This window comes from Mus musculus, chromosome 9, assembly GCF_000001635.26.
Source record: "Mus musculus strain C57BL/6J chromosome 9, GRCm38.p6 C57BL/6J".
In the NCBI taxonomy this organism is placed as follows: Eukaryota; Metazoa; Chordata; class Mammalia; order Rodentia; family Muridae; genus Mus; species Mus musculus.
This window is the reverse complement of record NC_000075.6, coordinates 79,376,698-79,398,270: the sequence shown is the minus strand read 5'-3', so window position 1 is coordinate 79,398,270 and position 21,573 is coordinate 79,376,698. Positions and strand designations below refer to the sequence as shown.

General features: G+C 36.7%; 1 long non-coding RNA gene and 1 pseudogene across 1 annotated transcript; both read left to right on the top strand.

Moving 5' to 3' along the window:
- Positions 1 to 1,376: 1,376 nt before the first annotated feature.
- Gm35262 lies at positions 1,377 to 3,068 on the top strand (annotated as a pseudogene).
- Positions 3,069 to 7,415: 4,347 nt separating this feature from the next.
- On the top strand, positions 7,416 to 20,152 carry Gm39377. The gene is made up of 4 exons (XR_870939.1): positions 7,416 to 7,544; positions 11,926 to 12,066; positions 17,380 to 17,485; positions 17,996 to 20,152. It is a non-coding gene; the product is annotated as a predicted gene, 39377 (long non-coding RNA).
- Positions 20,153 to 21,573: the final 1,421 nt, after the last annotated feature.

Sequence of the window (21,573 nt, the reverse complement as noted above, 5' to 3'; positions counted from 1 at the left end):
TTACTATTCAATCAAAGCAAGACATTGGCCAGCCAGGCTGGGAGAGAATGCATTCAACAAGGCTGGTGGTCCCAGCTGATAATCGGATCTAACACGGAAGCACCTTGAGATGCTGATTTCTGACTTCAAAGGAGATTTCAGCTCATTCCTTCTCTGACCTAGAACCAACCAGCCCCTAGCCATGTCCTTAATGCAGATATTTGAGTAAATTCATTGGCTCACAGTTAATAAAAATTCAGAAATCAAGGTGGATTTTATTTCTATGGCAGACAAAAATATTCATGGAAAAAGGTAAAACTGACTCAGAGATGCCTAGAAAGAAAACTCAGTGACTGCCACCTCATAGATGGTGTTTTTATGCTGTTGTTTTCAGAGTTTGACAATCTGACAAACTTCTTTATTTACCAAAACAGTATCACGTGCTCTTGTTCAGGTTTGTTGTGAAATTAGAAGTAAAGTGGCCCTGTCACTAGGGATTTTTATTAACAAATAAATTATTAAGGGGTGTGCACTGGTTTCTTTGAGCAGACTCCTAATCCCCATTCCCAGCATTTACCTGTACACCCTCCAAGTCCCCTCTGCCTGGGAGGCACACTGTTCACTATTATGTGATTTAATTATCTCATGAGCCTATTTTTCAATTTCCAGGGAAATAGTTTCTTTATAATTTTTACACTGTTTTTCAAACATAATGAATGACAAATTGACATTTTGTGTGACCAGATTTTGTGTGTCATTGGAAGACTGTCTACTCACTAATTTTACATTTTGATTACCATGGAAACTCATGTAAGTCATAAGGCATAGTTGTTTGTTTTTTGGGGTTTATTTTTTTTTGTTTTTTTGTTTTGTTTGTTTGTTTGTTTATTTTTGGACAGGGTTTCTCTGTATAGCCCTGGCTGTCCTGGAACTCACTCTGTACACCAGGCTGGCCTCGAACTCAGAAATCTGGATGGTTTGTTTGTTTTGTTTTGTTTTTCCCGCATAAGGCATAGTTGTAAATTGAGGCATAATTTAAAAGAAATTAGTAGTCACATGGATGGTTGAAAGGATTCTAAGCAATTTGTTAATATTTTCTCTGAAAAATGTGGAAAACACATGTACATTAACTTCTGAGTTTTCTAAACTTAGAGGAAATTATTTACATAGTTTTCAGTAATATAACAAATTCCTAGGGCATATGTGCTCACTGTTAAGATATTTTATGCACACAATGTACTGAGATAATATTTTATAATCTGTGAGGAGGGGATGAGGCTAAACCTTCCCCAGATACAACTTATTTCTCTGACTTATTTTAAGTGTATCATTAAATAAACCAGAAAAATCAAAAATCATTGCAAAAAACAAAGTTACCTTTGAAGGAACATTTCTTAATGGGGGAGTACCCAGTATGTGGGTACACTGTAATCATATCTCTTTATTAAAATAAGATTTATTTATTTATTTATTTATTTATTTATTTATTTATTTATTTTTGGTCAAACAAAGTTTAGCAAATGTTAAGACTTTGCCTTTTTGTTCCACTCCAGCTTCAACTCAGAATTTCCCCCTGGGGAATTAAATGTGCGTCACAGATATGCAGCCACTGGGTATTAGTTATATGTTTTCTGTCTGGTGTAGGCTAAAGTGTATCTCCACAAATTCTTATGTTGAAATATTAATCATAAAAAATCTAAATTTGGAAATAGGCCTTTAAAGACTTAGTGAGGTTTCTTGAGGTCACAAAAACAAGCCCCTTGTGTGACAGGACTAGTGTCCTTAAAAGAATATGGAAAAGCACCCTAAACTGCAGTGTCCATGTTTAGAAATGAAAGGCCATGTTTGATTAGTCAGAAAATAACTGTTTCAAAGTAGGAACAAATACAGCACAGTCTCTCCCTCCCTCCCTCCCTCCTTCCCTCCCTCTCTCCCTCCCTCTCTTCTCTTTCTTCTCTCTCTTTCTCTTTCTCTCTCTTTCTCTCTCTCTGTCTCTCTCTGTCTCTGTCTCTCTCTGCATCCTGTCTGTATATGTCTTTGTCTATGGATACATCTATAGATATTTATAGTACAGTATATTGCTCTAATGGACACGATGAACTGAATGCCATTGGGATAAATCAAGCACAGAAGAAAACAATGCAGTTATGAGCCTTGATAAACAGAGGCAAGGCATGAACCTGTTGTCATAGAACACGACATCCAATTTTGCTTTGTGGAAAAGTTTTGCAAGTAGAAGGATCATGATCTAAAACAAAGACTGAGACTATATTAACAAATATACAAACGTGCTGCACTATCATTTACTGTTATTGTCATACATTCTCTTCCGTACACAACTGTATTAACTTCATTTAATGAATGCACATGAATAATGTATCTTGCATTATGTATCTTGCTGTACAATGCTAGTATTGCTACAATGTTACTAGGCATTTGGACCATTCCAGCTCCATTGCAATCTCACTGTATCATCATCATGCACGTAGTCTGCCATATGTAGTTATCATGTGGCATAGGACTCTATTTAATACATGTTGAGAAAAATAAGTGATAATTACTTGCTTTCAAAAGGAATATAACTATGGATGTTGACTTGAATGACTTTATAGATAAAAAAGGATTTTGTTCATCATATATGTATTACCTGTTTAATAGTGAAAATGATTTATAATTTTAAAACAAGATAGCCATTTGATTATTCTAAACATTCTTTTCGGTGACTAAGAACTGCCTCAAAAGATGTGCCATGGCTTCTGTAACATGGCTATCGTCTGCTGCTGCACCTTCCTGAGGAGCTGGAAGGTTCCATAGTAATCACTTGCTACCGGAAGGCTGTAATCAAAAATGCAGACATGTTGGAAGATTTGTAACAGGACTCAGTGGAGCACACTGCTCAGATATTGAAGTACACAGCATGGAAAAGGATTTTGTGGCCATATCAAGAAGGAGTTTGACAAGAAGAACAACTCCACTTAGCACTGCATTGTAGGGCGGAACTTTGCGGTAGTTACATAACACACTAAACCAAACATTTCATCTACTTCTCCCTGGGTTAGGTGGCCATTCTTCTGTTCAAATCTGATTAAAATTATGATCTGTGCCAAACACCCAGTGATCCATCCAAAAACAAGGACTGCGTCCTAACTTCCAGATACCAGAGACTGAGTCTGCAGCCTTACTAAGGGAACGCCCCATTTGAGTATGTTGTGCTCAGTACAAGTTTGTGGATATAAAATTAGTAAAAAGCTTATATTTGTATTTATTTTCTAGTTCATACTTCTGTGCCTCATTTTTTCTTTCTTAGGTCACTCCTCTAAAAATAAATCTGTTGGAGATGAAAAAAAAAAAAAAAGAACTGCCCCAAAGCAGGTATTTAAATAAAATTTTATACTGTCATGTCTTTAAATCTGTCAATAATAAAAAAGAAGTTATAATTTACCATGAGAAAGCTCACCAGGAAGAATCTTGTACATTGTTTTTTAAATTAGAAAAGTAGCTCAAAATACATGCTCTTGACTTACTACATGCATACTACAGCTGAGAGCCCTTCCTTTGAAAACTCCGTGGTTGCCAGTAAATCACACACATGTCCTAGTCCTCATGTAGGCAAGCAATTTGGACGGTTTGTTCACACATGGTTTAAAGAGCTACAGGAACACAGAACACAGAACACAGGCTCCAGACCACAGGTATTTGGTAATCACTTAAAACAGATTTACCAATGGGTATTTCTCAATTTCTTTTTGTTTTTCCAGAGCAACTGTTTGCTTCTATGTGCCCAATAACATTTAATTTTGCTTACTAATTTGTCCTTTAGAGGAGATCGCTATGTTAGCCACCGTGAAGAATTATAAAGGAAATCAGATTTCCAAATTTCATATTGAAGACACACACACATTTTCGGGAAAACCTTCCACAAATTCTACTGAGTGAATGTGGAAGAATAGAGAAAGAGTGACTGACAAAGGAGATATCTCAATAAAATGGGGAGCAGGACATATTTTTGTAACTATGAGGTAGGAGACTACCTGTATTTTATTCTTGTAAGGTTTAGGACAAGTAGGATTTTTTTTTAACTGTAAGTCTATGACTTTAAGAGTATATTAATTCATTCTTTTATCATGAAACCTCTTACCTTCCAAAAGAGTCAGTTAAATGAAAAGTGCATACTTCTCTGGTTACCTTCTTAGTCACTAGCATTTGGATTTGAATCTACCCAAGGGGGTCACTGAGTCCACTAAGAGTAAGTTGCTGTACTTTTCCAGAAACCATCAGCGTTCAAAACTCACCACCGCTACAGTCTTTGTCTTCACTGCCTCCATGCTTGCTTAAGTCTGCTAGTCTGTGAGACCTCTCTTGTAAATTCTTACAGAACAGTTCGGAGTAACAGCTGACTCTTCTGAGAAAGCGATGGGTGTGTATTCTGTAATGGTGATTGATTTTGGAAGCAAAGGAATTTCATGGTGTGTGTGTGTGTGTGTGTGTGTGTGTGTGTGTGTTTGTGTGTGTGTGTGCTGGAATTTGTGATGGTTCCTTGTAAGAAGGATTTTACCTTTTCTTTCTCTCCTGCTCCATGCAATCTTGCAATCATATCTTCTTACTGAAAACACATCTCAAAGAAGCAATGGTCAGAGTTTACAATTTATGGTCACAATTCACATTGTTAAGAAAAAAATAGGTTCAACTGTCCTAAGTGCACCAAATCTGCTCAGCACAAAACGTTAAAAGCACGGTTTCTGAGTAAATTGGCTAAAAACAAGTACTTCGAGTGACTTTTTTTTTCTCAGCACTGAAGGTAAAGAGCTCACCCTGTTCTGGTTGGTTTCTTCTGCCTAGGGTTCCATAAAGAAGAATCTGTGATACTCACTCACTCTGCTCCTTTCCTTACCTCCTACCAATGATGTGAATGCTTGGAATCTTGATGAAGTTTTAAATCATGATCCTTCTACTTACCAAAAATTTCCTCATTGCAAAATAGGACTTCATGTCCTCATATCTGACGATTTAAGCCATCTGACTTGTTTATTGATTCCTAACCTATTTGATATGATAAGATCATTTCAGTAAGTTATTTTTTGGGGGTGTGTTACAAAATACTCTGGACTTATCTTGTATTTTGACTGCACCAGTGCTAGACCAGCTGCAAATGCAAGGAAGTAGATACTGCTCTAATAAGATACTTGGAAAGCATGTTAAATAAAGAGAATAGAAGAAATCAGAAAACATAAAAGCTAAAATTAAATTGAAAAAATAGAAAAATTATAGGACTAGAGCCAATTCTTTGGAATAATTATCCATTTGTTTGTTGGAATTTTTTATTTATAGGAAATCTTTTGTCAAACCGTCAGCACAATAAACTCCTAGGTTATCGACATAAAAGAATGTACAAGAAAAACAAAATTAAAACATGACAAGAAGAAAATAGCCATCAAGACAGATGCATATTGAAATGATGAAGACAACTTCTACATTCTATGAAAATCAATGTGAAATCACAGATTAAATGGATAATTTCCTGGAAAATATAATTTATTAAAATCAATCACAGTAAAGTCAGATCTATAAAAACCAATTACTATATAAAAGACAGAGAAAGAAGATCTCCCACTTCCCCCTCAAAGAAATTGAATTACAGTAAAAGATGTAAACATAGGAATCAACATTGACACCCATGAGATGAACAGTAACACATTATGTTGCAACTTATGTTTTTTATTTAACTATGGCTGACATATGCTCTATAGATTAGACTGTACACATTTGTAATTACTATTATTCCTAATTATTTTCTTTTCATTTCACTTATTCTGTAGGTATGTACTTGGATCTTTTTGCCTGCATGCACATTTGTGCGCAGGTGCGTGTGTGTGTGTGTGTGTGTGTGTGTGTGTGTGCATGTACATGTTTTTCACCTTAGTTAAAAAAAACATTTATTTTTTGAGATTATAATACATTGTTTCCCAGTTCCATTTTCTCCCTCTAAACCTTCCCATATGTCCTTCATTTCTATATTTTGTTTCTTGCGACACCAGCTCTCGCTGATTTGGCTAGATTCCTAGTGAGCAAATCCCAGAGTCTCCCATCTCTGTCTCCCTAGTACTGAGCTCATAGGCCTGTGTCTCTGCATCTGACTGTACACATGGATGATGGACCTCAGGCTTGTGCTTCAACCAAAGCCATCTCCATAGCCAGCCCTCTTCTTTTATTTTAGATGGGATCTAAGTTCATATTCACTGAATAAACATGACAACTTATTTAATCTTTTTTTATATTGCAGACTGTGCAGATTGCTTTACAGTTTTTGCTTCTAAGGTAAATGCTTTGATAAATATCCTTACATTTAGAGCCTTAGAGGCCATAGGTACATATTCTAGAAGACTCTGAAATAACTCAAGAAGATAAGAAATACAAAACTCTTTCAGGAGATGATACAATGTGTAACTTAGTGAAAAAAATCACTATTAGCTTCTAAACTTAGGCATCAGAAAGAGTTGATCCAAGTGAGTATGATCATCATTTTCTAAACTTTCTAATAAACATTCCAAGTTCAAGAATGCAACAGATGTGCTTTCCTGGAACCATTTTTCAGGAAGGCATTTTATCTACGGAGAATCATTAAATATTATATTTCCAAAGAAGCATAATATCAGTCATGTGCAACATTCTTCAATAATTTTAGTCCATTAACTTCAAACCAAGAACAAAAACACTTCAGGATAGTTTTAGTCCATGAGAAGCATATTTTAAAATGGAATTATTGAGTCATGTTATAAAATCAGCTTAATTAGTCATTTGACTACCTGACTAATTTTACAAAATTACTGTCTTCTATTTCTCCTCCTCCTCCTCCTCCTCCTCCTCCTCCTCCTCCTTCGTAGTAATTTGTTTATCAGTGCAATCACAGGGAAAAAAGAGCTTGTTTTACTATGGTATTAACATTCACATTGATATTAAAATTTTTTGTTTCTATTTGTTATGTGGAATATTGTGTGAAGTTTAACGATTGTCCTATTTTACTCAGCATGTACTTGTGTACTTCTGTGTTCACTATTGTACAGCCATGTAGAGGAAAATATGCCATGTTGTTCATTTCAAGCTCATCTCTGATGCAATAGCAGTAACATAATGTTTTACTGGAATATTTTATCTTCTTGCCTAAGTAAAAGTGAGCAAAGAGTTGCAGTATAAGTGCTGCATTAGTGTAGGGGATGTGGTGGCATTTGATGAGTGCTGCCTAGGATTCACTAGGAAATGCCAGACTGTGCAATTTTGCATGGATTGATGGCTCTTGACAGTAGGGGGTGGGTACCACTTCCATCTTATTCCAGAATCTGTCTCAGATAATGCTGATGTCCCATGTTTCTGGAAGATAGGCCATGTGCCCCCTACCGACTCAGTTTCCCTTTAGTTCCTCTCAGACTTGTTACATACTCTGTGTAGTTTTGCAGGCAGTCTGGGTCATCGGAAGTCCTGTTGACTCTCCTGTGAGAACACACACACCACTCAGGAAGTGAAGGAGATTCAGCAATGCCTAAGGATTTCCTCCTCATCTGAGGAAACTGGTCAGTTCTCCTTGATAATTTGGAATATGTTGGAAGTTGGCTGTCTGCACAGTGCTTCTGAAAAGCCAGACTGTGCAGCTGAGCATGCGTTCCTACTCTCTTCCTCTGTTTCAGTTATTTAACACATCCAGACAGACATGGGAAATCGGTGGGCTCACTTTATCTCTACTGGGTATCCATTCTCTCTCCTCATCCATGACAAATTAGTTCACAATGATCAAGAACACTGACAAAAATAATCTGTGTGGGACACAACCCAGATTGGATTTTATTGTGATACATTGCATTTCCATGAATAATATAAAGGGTTACAACCACTCAATGCCCTTTTATTTCCTCTGTATATAAAAACAAATCTAGGATAGGAGTATAGTCCAATAGTAGAGGGCTTGCCTAGAAAGTATGAGGCCAGAAATTCATTCCAAACACTGAAAAGTTGCTGAATGAGTGAATGAGGATGGATAAATAAATCTGATGTGAAGTCAGCGCATCAGTGAGAAGAAAACAGTAACTCTATTTATTCATATATGTCTCTGGGAGTCAGTGAAAATGAACAATGGTGCCCATGTTATTCATTAATTGCTAAAGCTAAACAACCTTGATTTTTATTAAACATAATAGTTAATTATAATGTTCAGTATAAATCACATCCTTTGTATTGACTATATTTAATATAAAGACAAAGCTGACCAAATTTGAATTCCTACAAGTCCAAACATTTGGATGCAAAAGCATCACTTTACCAGCCAGAAGTTTTAAAAGATCTAAACTGTCAACACTGTGCTAGAAAACCAGATGACTGAATTTTGTAAGATTTATTTAAAGACTTTTGCATAATACACCCTCAAAATTTTACCCAGGCCCCCAGAACTAAATACTGAAATCCTTCATGGAAGAATTCTCTTAAAATGGGGTCCGTACAAACGAAAACCTTCTATTTCACGGCTTGCACTCTCAAATCATCACGTTTACTCACATCTTGTAACATTTAAACAAGAATGTGTCTGGTGCCTCACAGAAAAGAGAGGCGCCAACTGAATGCTGAAAAATCTGGGGTCTGTCACTGAACTGTGCCACCACAACAGAATCCTACACCAAACCCCTGAAAACCTCATCACCTATGGCTTAGTGTGTCTCCTGACTAGCTTGGTAGTTTCAAGGCACAGAGGTATGAAGTATAGAAAGTAAGCAAAGGAAACAATGTAACCGTTCACAGTAAAATGATGAAAGAATGTGAAAAAATGGTCATTTATAAGGGACTTTGTTTTCTTTACTTTAGTGCTAATAATCACTCTTCATTTCCCCATGTTTTGTTGGAAATATCATTCTTCATTAGCCATATGTGTTGGGATAACTTTTTGTAAGCTATGTATGTTGGTACAAAGTTCATATAAATAATCATTTTTTCACAAGCTATGCGTGTTGGTATAACCAAAGACATGAGTGGAAACATTAGGGGGTTGGACCATTTTCAATTATTTTATTCTGGAAATTGAATTCAAAATATATGAAAATCCCAGGAGAAAAATATATTGAGGGGGAAATAAAGGACTATGTAGAAGCCAGGAAAAATTAGAGAATTGCTAGAAAGATCACTAACTTATGTAGTCATGATTGTAACCACCTTTAGACCATATTGAAGTATTCAAATTGGAGTGTTTTAAGATTCTAAAGCTATGAGGTATTGATGTCATAACATATTGTGCTCTGCAAAAATTACATGCCCCCAATCCTGTTACATGGTGTTTTCTCAAAATTTCTACATCTGTGAGCAGAAAATAAGCTTGACATTAAGGACTTACTTTTAGAATGGAAGAAAAGTTATGCCAAAATAGAATGGGGTTTATAAACATACAGATAAGTTTTGGTAACACGTTAACTATGGAGACATCAGCTGGTATTGGTCTTCAGATATCTTACACCACAATCTTCTTCTCCCTGGTCATGCTAATTTACTGAACACGTGCTTTGAGATACAAATGATACACACCATTTTGAGGGCTGTCTGCCATCTGATTATCTACACTCTGTAAGTAAGGCAGCTGCATCACTGAAATCTTAACAATTCTTATAAACTTAATTGTTTAGGTTCTCTTGGCCTCTCTTTCTCGTCCAAAATGGAGAGTTGGATGCTATAACCTCTGAGATTTCTTACAGGTTCCATTCTTACAACCTGTATATGGCAATCTTTGAGTAGAAAAAAAAAATCCCAAATCTCAGTCTGCTAATGATAAGAATAAACGATGAGTAGTGTAAAGCCAAGAGCCCCCCCTCTTGTAAATGATATAGCACCAAGGTCATGAAAGGCCAATTAATGCTGACAAGTTCCAATCAGATAGGCACTGTACTAGAAGGTCTCAAGGCAAGATGTTTCCATGTTTAACATATGTTAAATGTTATTTAATGTGTTAAATGATATTCAATAGTATTAGTCCTTGCCTAATTTATATTCTTAAATCCCAAATTAAATCCCTACTGTTGCTAAGCTTAGAAATCTAAAATAGGTTTACAGGGCTTCTGATTTTATGTCAGTGATTATCAAGCTAAGCAGTTTCCCCATTCCAAAACAAAACATCTGCAAACCCAAATAGAAATAATTGAATTACATTCAGTAGAGAATAAAAGCTGGGCTGGTGGGGGAGCACTTACCTGGAGTACAGAGAGTGGTAAGTACCTGCAGAAAGAAACGGTAATCATTCTGCAGATTCTCTGGAATATGTGCTAGCAAATTTCATGTAAGTTGAGGGAAAGATTAAAGTGATTTTCTAAAATTATGGACAGTTTAAGTGGGGTGCGAGAGCATGGAAACCAAGATAACAGGAGCAGTTGTAATAATTTCAGATAAAGTGTGTTTCAGAGTAGGAGACTTAGGATAAAGAGGACATGTAACTAATGCAAAGGGGTTTTTTCTCCAAGAAGCTATGGGATTCTATATATAAACATTCTTAAAATGCATACTTGGGATGATGTTAAAATAGAGATATGCAAGAAGAAATGGAGAAGTCTGCTGTTCCAGATGGACATTGATGGAACAAACAGACACAAATTACTGGGCACATAAGACAGGGAAGGTGTGACCAGCCATGCTGAGTAGGCCATGTGCTTGCCATAGCCATTCAACACTGGCATCTTCCCTGATGAATTTTATCATTATCTAGCCAGTATATTTTGGCCCATTAGGTTGTCTTGTTACTTTTTTCTAACAAAGTCTGCATTTCTTTCTTTTAAGAAACTTATTAAAATTATTTATTTATTCAGTTTACATCCCAATATCAGCCCCCCACTCATCCCAGATCCTCTCCTCATTCCTTCCTCCCCTTCTCCTCTGAGAACAGGGACCCCCCTCTAGGTATGACCCACCCACATTAACTCTCCTCCCCATACCTGCACATCAAGTCACTACAGGACTAGACACATCCTGTCCCAGTGAGGCCAGACAAGGCAAGCCCATTAGGGAAAGAAGGCCCATAGGCAGGCAGGCAGGCAGGCAGGCAGGCAACAGATTCAGGAATAGTCCCCAATCCTGTTGTTGGGGGACCCCCACAAAGACAAAGTTGTTCATCTGCTACCTATGTGCAGGGGGTCTAGGTCCAGCCAGTGCTCACTCTTTGGTTGGTGGTTCAGTCTCTGGTCACCCCCAAATGCTCAGGTTACTGAGCTAATAAATATCAGTGATTATGTGTTTTGTAAAAGGTGTGTCTTGGCTTTAGACTGACAACAAGTTCCAATCAGGTAGGGACTGTACCAGAAAGCCCAAAGACAAGATGTTTCTGCTTTTAACCAAGGTTAAAAGACCAAATCCTTCCATGTATCCCCCCTTGCTCCTTCTCACACTCATGCCTGTTTTACTTACTATTGTTACGGAATATTTTAATATACATTCACAATTGAAATTAGACAAAGGCAAGATACATTAACAGGAATATAGAGAATCTAAATAATTTGGTCAGGAAGGAAAAGCCAAACTTTGAAAGAAAAATAAATATTCAAGTACCTTGAAACAGCCTAAGGAGAATAAACCCAGAACAATCAGATAATATTCTAACAAAACTGCTGAACTGGAAACAGAAAGAAAGAATATGTTGTCAATAATACAAAATCAGCATATATATATATATATATATATATATATATATATATATATATATATACACACACATATATATGAAGCAAATTATGTCTGTGTGTCTGTAGGTGTACAGATGTGTGTGTTCCTGTTCGATATTGCTTTATTTGTAGCACTTTTCCTGAATCTAGATTTGATTGTAGTTTCAGTTTCCTAGGTTTGTTAGAATGTGTACTTGCTTGTGACTTAAAAGCTTCAGAAGTCTGCTTTTGTTTCAGATGTTTTGAAACTAATTTTCTGAGTTTGACTCCACAGATGTGAGAACCTACAGAAAGCCTGGTCTTTTCTCATGTTCTCCTGAATAGAGCATATATAAAACAGATAGATGATGTTCTCCTCCGCTTGTACGCTGGAGTCACCGAGGTGACCTAGTCACTTGATTTCCATGTAGAAATTGTGAGTTTTGGTTTTACTCTCTTACCCAACTTATAATTTGTGAGGAGAGGTCCGAGAAGATTCATAGCTTGTATCACTGCCATAATGTTTAGACTCTTCTTCAGTAGTTTTATAATATATTAAACTGGTAAATAAACCTATATAAGAGTGAATAAATGCTTATTTGTTTAAATGTAAATTTGTTCAAATTACACTAAAAGTATAAAGGCCTTTTTGCTTTGATTTAAAAGAGCTGAAATACTGTCATTCTTCTATTTTTGCCAGAGAGAGGAGCCTAGAGAAGAATTTAAATGAGAAGAAAGTCCAGAAACTCCCCTACCTTCTTAACATTAATTTTCATCTTATATATCCCTTGGAACATGATTTTATTTCCCCTTTTCCATGGACCTGTTTTTATTACATTAACTACTAGCTACAGAGCATCTAAGCATGGTTACTATCACACCCACAATTATTTTGCTGTACTATAACAGACATAATATTTATACGATCAATTTTGTTTCATTTTCCTAATTATTTTTTAAATGAACTTTATTATAAAAACAAGGTGAGTCTAGTGAATTTTGTTGTGTGATGTTTTTATTTGGTGTTTAATTAATGATAAGCAGAATTTCTTAAAGAAATGGCCTGTTTTAAGATTCTGATGAGAAAAATACAAGATGATCCAAAGTTATTTCTTACTGCTGAAAAGTAAGAAGATAGTCAAAATAAAAGAGCAGAAAAAGCAAATGAAACTCAAGAAAAATGAGTCTATCTAAGGTCGATAGATGTTAACTAGAACATCTTTCAGTTGGATAAATTTGAGCAAGAAAAGAAGAGTGGCATTAAAATAGGACTTAGGAATTTTCACAAGTCCATATTCTGCCATTTTCACTGATCCAGAGTCACTGCACATCAAAAGGAGAATGGGGCATACTCAAAACTTTATTTACAGTAAAAGAGAAGGTCAAAATATGACCATTTTTTTTCTGTAGTATTCACTGTGTTTTTGATTCCAGAACCTTCTTTCATCTGTGGATAGCCATGGAAAAATAAAGTTCAAGATTAATTCAGATATAACTTACTAATGAGAAGATACTCAAGAGCACTTCAAGTTACATTTAGTTGATAAGAAATGATAGTATATATAAGTGACCCTAAAAATTCCACCAGAGAACTCCTGAGCCTGATAAACAGCTTCAATGAAGGAGCTGGATATAAAATTAACTCAAACAAGTCAATGGCCTTTCTGTACACAAAGGATAAACAGGCTGAGAAAGAAATTAGGGAAACAACACCCTTCTCAATAGTCACAAATAATATAAACTAACTTGGTGTGACTCTAACTAAGGAAGTGAAAGATCTATATGATAAGAACTTCAAGTGTCTGAAGAAAGAAATTAAAGAAGATCTCAGAAGATGGAAAGATCTCCCATGCTCATGGATTGGCAGAATCAATATAGTAAAAATAGCTCTCTGGCCAAAAGCAATCTACAGATACAATGCAATCCCCATAAAAATTCCAACTCAATTCTTCAATGAATTAGAAAGGACAATCTGCAAATTCATCTGGAATAACAAAAAACCTAGGATAGCAAAAACTCTTCTCAAGGATAAAAGAACCTCTGGTGAAATCACCATGCCTGACCTAAAGCTGTACTACAGAGCAATATGTGAAAAAAAAACTGCATGGTTCTGGTATAGCGACAGACAAGTAGAACAATGGAATAAAATTGAAGACCCAAAAATGAATCCACACGCCTGTGGTCATTTGATCTTCGACAAGGGAGCTAAAGCCATTCAGTGGAAAAAAGACAGCATTTTCAACAAATGGTGCTGGCACAACTGGCGGTTATCATGTAGAAGAATGCGACTTGATCCATTCCTATCTCCTTGTACTAAGGTCAAATCTAAGTGGATCAAGGAACTCCACATAAAACCAGAGACAGTGAAACTTATAGAGGAGAAAGTGGGGGAAAGTCTCGAGGATATGGGTACAGGGGGAAAATTCCTGAATAGAACAGCAATGGCTTGTGCTGTAAGATGGAGAATCGACAAATGGAACCTCATGAAATTGCAAAGCTTCTGCAAGGCGAAAGACACTGTCAATAAGACATAAAGGCCACCAACAGATTGAGAAAGAATCTTTACCTATCCTAAATCAGATAGGGGACTAATATCCAATATATATAAAGAACTCAAGAAGGTGGACTCCAGAAAATCAAATAACCCCATTTAAAAATGGGGCTCAGAGCTAAACAAAGAATTCTCACCTGAGGAATACTGAATGGCTGAGAAGCGCCTAAAAAAAAAAAGGTCCAACATCCTTAATCATCAGGGAAATGCAAATCAAAACAACCCTGAGATACCACCTCACACCAGTCAGAATGGCTAAGATCAAAAATTCAGGTGACAGCAGATGCTGGCGAGGATATAGAGAAAGAGGAACACTCCTCCATTGTTGGTGGGATTGCAAGCTTGTACAACCACTCTAGAAATCAGTCTGGCGGTCCCTCAAAAAATTGGACATAGTACTACCGGAGGATCCCGCAATACCTCTCCTGGGCATATATCCAGAAGAAGTTCCAACTGGTAAGAAAGATACATGCTCCACAATGTTCATAGCAGCCTTATTTATCATAGCCAGAAGCTGGAAAGAACCCAGATGCCCCTCAAAAGAGGAATGGATACAAAAAATGTGGTACATTTACACAATGGAGTACTACTCAGCTATTAAAAAGAATGAATTTATGAAATTCCTAGGCAAATGGATGGACCTGGAGGGCATCATATTGAGTGAGGTAACCCAATCACAAATGAATTCACACAATATGTACTCACTGATAAGTGGATATTAGCCCAAAAACTTAGAATACACAAGATACAAGATACAATTTGCTAAACACATGAAACTCAAGAATAACAAAGACCACAGTGTGGACACTTTGCCCCTTCTTAGAATTGGGAACAAAACACCCATGGAAGGAGTTACAGAGACAAAGTTTGGAGCTGAGATGAAAGGATGGACCATCTAGAGACTGCCATACCCGGGGATCCATCCCATAATCAGCCTCCAAACACTGACACCATTGCATATACTAGAAGATTTTGCTGAAAGGACCCAGTTATAGCTGTCTCTTGTGAGACTATGCCAGGGACTAGCAAACACAGAAGTGGATGCTCACAGTCAGCTATTGGATGGATCACAGGGCCCCCAGTGGAGGAGCTAGAGAAAGTACCCAAGGAGCTAAAGAGATCTGCAACACTATAGGTGGAACAACAATATGAACTACCCAGTACCCCCCAAAGCTCGTGTCTCTAGCTGCATATGTATCAGAAGATGGCCTAGGCGGCCACCAGTGGAAAGAGAGGCCCGTTGGTAGTGCAAACTTTATCTGCCTCAAAGTAGGGGAACGACAGGGCCAAGAAGTGGGAGTGGGTGGGTGGAGGAGTGGGTGGGGGAGCAGTTGGGGGACTTTTGGGATAGCAATGTAAATGAAATAAATACCTAATAAAAAATAAAAAAGTAATATATTATATAATTAAAAAAAGAAATTAAAATCTTATGGCTCTTGTTCTTTTGGCTTTGATAAGGTAAATTAACATGTGTAATAGGTATACTATTAGGTATACTATTAATACTAATTAATTAATATTAACTAGTATTGTGATATTAATAATTAATATCAATAATTAATAGTAATACTAGTAATACTAATTGGTGTAGGTAAAGTAATAGGTGTACTAATAGGTAAAATAACAGTTATATCTGTCACCTATTAGACTTGTTACATCTCTCTATTTCCTTTCAAATCTCTTGTACACTGTTATTATAACACTCCTATGTAGTTTCCCCATTATTTACAGCAATTGTCTTTGCATAGCTGAGAACTGCAAGGGTTATGAGAACACACACACACACACACACACAAATAACACATAACCACAGACCCACACACAATGTGAATATTATTTTGATTTCTTTTGCATATAAAACTTCAACATGTGATTGTGTAGATTCCTTGCAAAAATGGTTTAAAAGTGACTGCTCTGCACTTACTTGTTCTAGAACAAGAATGTGTTGTTGAACTGGATTCTAAGGCAGATTCTCAGAGTTCGGTCTCAAAAACTTTTATATTGTATTTTTTTTTTTTTGTATTAAGTGTGGTATGAGTAGCTTTCAGAAAAATCATTTGTGAAAGTAAAGAACAGTTTATGGAATGATCACCAACACAGTATTCATGAAGGCTCATAAGTTGACCAAATCCAACCTTAGTAGTCTCTGAAGTGATTGCTTTCTCAGTGTTGGCTAATAGGATGTTTGGCTCCTGCACTGCCTTGGTCAACTCTTTTGCCTCCAACTGACAGGCATTATCCATTCTTTACAATTGTTTTTGTCCTTTGTTTCTCTAAGGCCTGGTTCAAATTTCCTCTTCTACATTTAACTGTCTCTACCTTATTTAGCTCACCATAGCAAGAGGAAGAATTAAACTAAATGCTGCTGTTCTTCAAGGTAACAGCTATGGTTGTTTAGTTTTAAATGTCATCTGTCCATCTCCTTAGATTCTGTCTAATCTAATCTAATCTAATCTAATCTAATCATCTCATCTCATCTCATCTCATCTCATCTCATCTCATCTCATCTCATCTCATCTCATCTCATCCAAACCAAACCAAACCAAACCAAACCAAACCAAACCAAACCAAACCAAACCAAACCAAACCAAACCATAACCAAACCAAACCAAACCAAACCAAACCAAACCAAACTAAACTAAACTAAACTAAACTAAACTAAACTAAACTAAACTAAACTAAACTAAACTAATCTAGTCTAACTTTGACCAACTATGCCTAATTTCCTTTGCCCTGTTATGTGGAAACTCTTGCTGAGTCTCTCAGCCAAATCTGGGTGAGGCCCACAGGGCATGGAGATAACCTAGACTCAAAGATGGATGAAGGGGCAACACAGAGATCACAGCCAGCTAAACTGTCTCTCTCCTGTGACACTACAATAGGACAGAGTTGCAAAACTCAAATGGAAATACCCACAGAATTCAGGAATTCCAGAAGAAGCACAAGTGTGTAAAAGGGAAGAATTTATGTCCACCTTTGGACTGTTGGCCCATTTCTAAGTAATTGGAATGGTGGGCATTGCTGAGTTCTACTTGAATCATAGTGACAGAAAGACAAAGTCTAAATATCCCTAGTTCTTAGGAAAAAAGCACAAAATAACTCATAATAATAACCTTGAGGAGTCCTAACATTTTTATTCAGTCCACAGAAGGCCACGTTTAACCTCACCCTTACCTCTCCACTATCTTTCTTTTTTAGGATTAGATGTGCCTTTATTGAAGGAGATATGCCACTGAGGACAGGCTTTTAGGTTTCAGAAAACCTGAGCAGGCATTCCTATCTGCCCCTGCTTGTTGATCAAGAGGTAAGTCTTAGCTGTTCATACTGCCATGTCTTTCCTCTGCCACCATGAAATCTAGTTTTTTGAAACAATAAACACAAATAAGTGATTTATTTTATAAGTTTCCTTAGCAATGATGTGTCCATCACAGCTATTGAAAAGTAACTAATACAATTACTTAATATTGTAGGATGAGTGGTATTTTTCAGATTATATAAATCATTAAGTTCCAAATAGTACTGTCTCAGTGATGGCAACCATAACTGTCAACATCAGCCCCATCCTTCTACCACCAAGAACCTCTTGATTTTTTAGGGGTTGCCACAATATGGCTCTCAAGCTCTAACAATAACCACTCTCCTTCCACTCTCCAAAATCCCATTCAATCCTTTTATGTGTTATGGTCATCAATTTTATGACAGATTACCAATGTCAAAAAGGGCCCTGTGTTTCACCCACTCAGCTCTATTGTAGCTACAGAATAAAGACAGTACTTCCATCCTGTGTTAATGACTTGATTCTGTTGATTTGTAGGGGAAAGGAGACTAAAAACCAAAAGACTACACACACTGAGCATCAGATGTAAACTGTCCTATGCTGAGTATGACAGGTAACACGTCTGGCCAATAGTTAAAGAGATGCATGGGCATCCCGTGAACCAAACTGCAGAAAATGGTACAGCCATAGCCTGAGTCACGTAGAGTTGCTGGAGTTTGCAAAGTGATCTGGCTTTATTCTAAAGTCAGGAGAAGCCGAAAGCAGATTATAGGCATGCGAATAACATCATCTTATGACGGACCACTTAAAGAACCATCTGGTTTGACTGTAGTGAATGTATCAGATAAGTCCTCCTAAATCCAGCCTTTCTTTATCTGTGTTTAACTACATCCAGAGTTAAACAAGAGGCTGTGAAAGGGCTAACCTCTCACAGGGTGTAATGCTTTAAAGGAATCTGTTTCTTTTGGAAAATATTGAAGACCATAAAATGTTTAAATATTGGTACATTGCCCATAAAATAATGATTGCCAAGAGGATTCTGAAATCCATATCAGGAACAAAATGTTCTTTTCTCTACAGAATACAGTGGACGGTAATAAAATTCTCTCTCTCTCTCTCTCTCTCTCTCTCTCTCTCTCTCTCTCACCTTTATAGTTACTAGTTTGTTTAAATAGCACATTTTGTTATCACTGTAAAAAAAAAAAACACTGACATATTTTTCTTGTATTTCAATCAAGTATTTTACACAGAGGCCAAAGAGTCAGGCCTACTGTAAGCTCTATTGTCCTTATTTTAATTTTCTTCTTCCATTAGACTTCACTTAATTCTTTTACTTTGTATGAATGTTGCATGAACTTGAATGTGCAGGTACATGCACCTGCATGCATGCATGCATACAAAGGACAATGCAGGACTGCAAGTGTTTTTCAATATCATCACACCCCTGCCCCAGTGTATTGCCTTGAGACATGCTCTGTCACTGAATTAGAAGCTCGCTGTTTGGATAAGCTTGGATGGGCAGGGAGATTTGGGGACTCACCTGTCTTCACCCATTACCTCTAATGCTGAGGTTATATGCTATATGCATACACTGCCATGACTGACTTTTTACATGTGTGCTGAATGTTTAGATTCAGGTCCTTATGCTTGTAGATCAAGTGCTTCCACTGTGCCACTCCATCAAGTGCATACATACACTGTTTCTCTGGCCCTTTCAATTATCTTCTAGCAGATGATAAAACTCCCTTCCCTAAGGTTCATCAGGATGCAATTGACACAATAGATAGTAACTTCATTTCCTAGTATATTTTATGAGTTCTTTGATAATTTCATGCAATGTGTTTTGTATTACTGGTTTGTTCCTCATGGCTTGTTCAGCCTTCTTTCTTACACAGTTCAGATCTGTGGGGCCACTGTGGGTGGTGGTGCCTCCCCTGGGTGGGGCCCTCCTGTATCACTCAGTAATCAAGAAAATGCCCTCCAGATTTGCACACAGACCAATTTGGTGACGATATTTTCTCTATTGAGATTCCCTCACTTCCAGATGATCCTAGCAAAAACTAGCAATCATACATGTCATCTGGTGTTATCTTTGTGCCTCAAAGTGACTATAGCAGTGCAAACTGAGGATTCCTCCCTCACTGTTATTGTGGGTCTATCTCCAAAGCTTCTTTTTTTGTTTTGTTTTCCTATTTAGGATAAATTTTACTTTAAAAAAATTCTGATTCTCGTTGGCTTACAGAGAGGTATCTTACCCAGAAATCTTTGTTGAGTCTATTTCTCTCTTGTATATTTTCATCTCTTGTAAAACTTAAGCTGTACTTCATCTTCTAATGTCCAAAGGATAACTTCAAATGTAAATATTTTTCTGTATGAATGTAAATGTGATACTTCTGTATATATGTGTGGATCTCATGATGACAGATATTTTTTGCTATAATAAAAATATATTCATCAATATACACTATTGATGTCAGGAGCTGGGGAGATTGGAGTTAGCTTAAGCTGTTCAGCCCACACAGCAGTGCAATTTTACTGTGGTTGGAACTCATAAAATTTGGGGAAGTGTGGAAAACTTCAATTTTGTAATGCTTTGAAGTACTTCTATGTGTTAATATTTCTTGTAACTTTCTTGCCATGTGATGACTATATTATTTGCCTCAATATGATAGAATAAATTAAGTAAAGTAAGCTAAGTAACTGAAATATTTTGTTGTCTATTAATTTTTTTGCTTGTTTTGTTTTGTTAGAAATCTTCATTTTGGATTCAAGATGTTCTAGAATTAGGAAACCAAACTGAATAAAACAAGATAATACTTAAACATCACAAATGCATGGAATTAATTAATTCTGCTGATGGATTGTGTGTGGATTTAGAGTCATGAGTAACCAGGTGTCAATCTTGACTTCCTGTTAAGAAGAATCGTTGTTACATCTCCTGGTAGAAGCATTCTTCCCTTAAGGACTCAATTATTTTACCCAACACAGTATAATGTTGTGAGGAAAATTGTTTGATAGTGAGTTACTAGGTATGATGATAAGAAATGCTACTTTCATTCCTATTTTTTGATTATCGAGTCATTGAATTACAAATTTGGAACAGCAGCACATAGAAGATGCTGGTTCAGGCATATACAACCATGTAAAGACTCTCACCCTAGCCTTGCAATTATTGCCACATAGCTGATAGTTTTAGAAAGAACCCAGTGTTATATTAAACCTACTGCTTCTGAACTGTGTAGAACATGGGGAGATTAGTGAATTCTGTAAGTACAGACCAGTTGTTGTACAATTTTGCTATGAATTAAATGTTTTTTTTTTTTATCAGAAACAACAATGCAGCAACCATGATTTTTGCCAAGATATTCTATGAGATAAAGGTGATACTTTGGGAATAAGGTTTTCTGCAAGAAAGGCAAATATGAATCCAAAGTAAATGTTCATTTCAAGAAATATAAAACATTTTCTATGAGCTATGTGGTCCGAAAAATCAGTCTTCCACTAGGGAGCTAGATGGTCACTCTAGGTATGGTGATGTATTGGGCGAGTTGTACATTGGTCTCTGTTGTCAGCCAACTTGGTACCTTGCAGTAGCTGTAAACAGATTAGCCTTGGTGAGTGAGTGTTCATCTTGCATTATCCCCATGACTGCATACCCACTAGCCAATGATGGGAGTGATCATTTTAAAAGATTGATAAATGGCTACAAAATGGACCATCATATCACCTGCATTAAGATCATCCCCTCCTCTGATCACTTTCTTGTAACACAGGGGCATCTTCATGAATTTTGCCTTGTCAGTGAGATCTACCTGCATATTTCTCCCCCAAATTTCTTTTTCATCAATTTTCTAGTCATATTTCTACCAAGTTCTTGGCCATGCAGCTGAAACATTAGCCAGCACAATGAATTCATACATTATGTCCCCATATGTGCAAAGTATTGTGCTCATTTGTACATATCTTATTCCCAAAACGGTGAACAGGTTCAGTGCTTGATGCCTGCCTAGAGGGAGGATTTGGTTTCATTCTGTCATTCAAAGAAGCCTCAGAAAGAGGCAATTGTGCATGGCTGTTGACTTTTGGGTGACTTGTCTACATTATATAGAACCATT